Below are 3,737 nucleotides of genomic sequence, written 5' to 3'. Positions count from 1 at the left end.
TTGAAAATTGGGAATTTTCTATAAATATCAAAAAAAATGTTGATTTTTCATTAAGGACGAAAACATGTTGAAATTGCGGAACAGTCCCCGCGTTTTCTCTGTTTTCCCCTCAGACCCGGCGGGTCGAGCTCGACCCGACCCGGCTTTTTCACCCCCCTCCAGCCTCCTCCGTCCCCGGACCCGGGCCTCCCTGGGATCGCCGGCCCACGACGAGCCTCCCTCCGGTGTCGCCTCGCCCCGTCGCTGCTCCCAGACCCGGATCGAAGAAGCCAGCCAAGAGGAATCCGACCCGACCGGAATTCCATTTTTCCGGCGTTGCATGGGCCGATCGTTCCCATTTTCGTGATCTCCTCCTCCCCCTGATCATCCCCATATAGGCCTTGCTTGACGATTTGGAGTGTGGAGTGAAAGATCACGAGTTGAAGATTTCGACGTCCCTGATTCAATCTGGAATCTGATCAGACGCACGAGATTAATCCAACTTCAACGCTTGATCTAGGACGATCTAGGCCGAACCAGGCTTAGCTCCAGGTATGAAAGTCGACCACCCTTTCATTTTGAACCAGTTTGTAGTTGGTCACTTTGCCATCTGAGGTGGTTGACCGGCGTTGACCGCCCACTGACCACCGCTTGTGGCGGCGCATCAGACCATATTTCGAGTTTTCATTATCTAGGCGATGATCTATGCATCCATACGAGCGTTTTGATATATAACATGGTCATGTTAGAAAAAGTTGATAAATAGTGGATTTTCGTTTTGACGTTACTATTTAACGTTTTTACGTTTATCTTCGGTTTACGATCTGTGAAGATCTGACCATCGGTTTTGCTTCAATTTTGGATATGTTGATCGTATGACTGTCCCGGTGACTTTGTGAGGTCACGGGCGAAGATCCGACCGTTGGATCTTCGTATAATTGAGAAATAGTGATTCGGAAGGCGATTCGTGAGAATCTGACCGTCGGATTTTCATATAATTTTATGGAGATGTTTGTTAGAGTGATTCAAGAAGATCTGAGTCTTCGTGATAATTTTGGAGGATGATCCTAAAGGCGATCCGTGAGGATCCGACCGTTGGATCATCATTAAATTCAGATCCGACCGTTGGATCATCGTATAAATTCGATCTGACCGTTGGATCATCATTAAATTAGAATCCGACCGTTGGATTTCCGTATATGTGTGGGTTATGAATGATTGCTAAGTTAAGATCGTATCTGACTAGGTGATTGACGGTTTGAGTTGGTGGACGATTGTGGATCGTATTTTGAGCTGAATTTAAGACGCAGCGGGATTATCGAGGTGAGTAAACCTCACGTGGTTCATATTACGAACCCAATACAATTAATTGCTTTATTTTGTTGCAATCATATGAACTATTGTTGGTGTTACTAGACATTCCTGTGTGAATGTCTGTATATATATTATTACGTGAAATAATATGTATTGTTGGAGTTGTGTTGAGTTATTGTTGAGAAACAATATATTGTGAGAGATATTGAGTTTATTGTTGAGAAACAATATATTGTGAGAGGTGTTGAGTTTTATTGTTGAGGAACAATAAATTGTTGTGATCTGTGGAAATCACTAGGTCACGAGGTGACCATGGCATCTATTAGTGAATCACGCTCTCGTACCGGGCTGGTGGTTATTAATAGTATTAAATCGTAATCACGTCTGTGGCCGGACGAGTGGTTACGTTCAGTTAGAGCTCTAGTCTGTCTGCCAAATGTGGAGTGACCTTATGAGTGAAATTGAGAGTAACTCATAAGTGTCAATATATATATGGTAACCTTATGAGGGAAATTGAGAGTAACTCATAAGGGTCTATATATATATATGAGTCTGTCTACCAAATGTTGGGAAATCTTATGAGCGAATTTGAGAGTAACTCATAAGTGTCTATATATATATATGAGAGTGAGGGATCTTATGAGCTAAATTGAGAGTAACTCATAAGTGTCTATATATATATATATGAGTGAGTGATCTTATGAGCTAAATTGAGAGTAACTCATAAGTGTCTATATATATATATGAGAGTGAGAAAGTAACGTGGGTTTGTGGTGGTCTTGTAATTTAATAAATCAACAGTTCTTTCTTGTTTACTCATACTAGCTGTCAAAAGCTTACCGGGTTTTGTGTTGTTGCAACTCCCGGTACACTATTCAAATTGTGTAGCGGGTAATCCTACAGGACGGGAGAACCAGGACGGTGATCGTGCGGTTAGAGCAATTGTTAGAGTTTTACAGCAATTGTAAGTTGTGAGGTGTGTTATGCTCATTTAGAGCTTTACAATATTGCTTGTGAGAGTGAATTGTAATAATGAACTCGAGGTTTCGAGATTTGGAGTTTGTGTACCTTGTGGTGAGATTATATTGAGAAAAAAATTCAGAACGTTTATTTAATTAAGTGGTTTAATTCATGTTTCGGATTTGAATTTATTATTCAAAATTCGGGGCGTGACATATAGTCCTGGCACCAACCCATGCAGAAAAGGGAATTAAACATGACAAAGGTAAAGGAATCCCAAATCACACTAACTCAAACCTAGTTCTTGCAGGAAATGTCCTGCTAACATAGGAGCACTCCTACTAAGAAATGGAAGAGCAAACTAGGTCAAAGGGCTATTACAAAATAAGTTATGGACTCATATATGACCTTCTAATCCATACAAAGATAAGGCGAAATATTAGGTGGAGGAGAAGCATGTCATACTAAGAAATAAGCGAGTAAACCGTGTTTGTCATTCTATCAGCCACCTTATCTTCGTTCCGAAAAATATGGGAGCAATACTGAAAGATCATTGCTCAAATACGTGCTAAGCAAGTGAGCCATGTGGTTTGAAGCGGCCAAGGTGGAACAAATGATGAAGAGTTAATGCATGCAATTACGTACACTAGTAAAATCACTTTCAAGCCAAAGGCATTGCCAACCATATTGGAAAGCATATTTAATCATGATGATCACACCCATAAGCTTCGAGTAAAAGATAGATTTGTGTCCTAAACTTTGTTTGACATTAATAACAACCAATATAGCAACCATAGGTGTCTCGAAAAACACCATCACAAGTTGCAGGTCCTGGATTACCCTTCGCAAGACCATTAGTATTTAAATTAATCCAATGAAAAATTGGAGGGTGCTAGAAAACTAACTGAGGCGTTACTTGAGTTTTAAGAATAGGTTGCCTAACCAACAACTGAGAGTCTACCAAACCATTTGAATTTTCCGACATGTAAGGAGCAGCAAAGTAAGCCAAGCCTTGGAAGAGCAAAATATTTGCATGAGCGAAGGGCACTTGTCCTCAAATAGAAGCTTATTGCATGCTTTCCATATAGACATAAGAGCATACTGACTACTAGCAAGCCATGTACTTTTTACTTGGGGAGAGGAACACTTGTTAATGATGGAGGTAAATAACTCACTAATAGTGTCACTTGTCGGTAAGATAGTCCCACAAGGCCACAACAACTTGCCAACCATTGTCAAACATGTTGTGCAAACAAGCAAGTGACGAATAACTGAGTAGAATCCTCAATATAGCTAGAAGTACAAAGTTGGCAAACAGTAGATATTCTTGAGATACCCCATCTTTGAAGCTGTATATCAGTAGGTAATTATTTATCATTAAAAAGACGCCACACAAGTATAGATAATCGTGGTGGATGATTGTTGATTAATCTGATAATATTACAAATTTTCTATGTCTTGATAAGCAATTCTCTCCTTTAACT

The 3,737-nt window shown here is 40.2% G+C and overlaps 1 long non-coding RNA gene across 1 annotated transcript; it reads left to right on the top strand.

Moving 5' to 3' along the window:
• On the top strand, positions 1 to 2,453 carry LOC133735534 (uncharacterized). Its single transcript, XR_009859088.1, has 3 exons — positions 1 to 531; positions 1,226 to 1,302; positions 2,182 to 2,453. It is a non-coding gene; the product is annotated as an uncharacterized LOC133735534 (long non-coding RNA).
• The last annotated feature ends 1,284 nt before the right edge of the window (positions 2,454 to 3,737 follow it).

Source organism: Rosa rugosa, chromosome 3, assembly GCF_958449725.1.
Source record: "Rosa rugosa chromosome 3, drRosRugo1.1, whole genome shotgun sequence".
In the NCBI taxonomy this organism is placed as follows: Eukaryota; Viridiplantae; Streptophyta; class Magnoliopsida; order Rosales; family Rosaceae; genus Rosa; species Rosa rugosa.
This window is presented reverse-complemented; position numbering and strand designations above follow the sequence as displayed.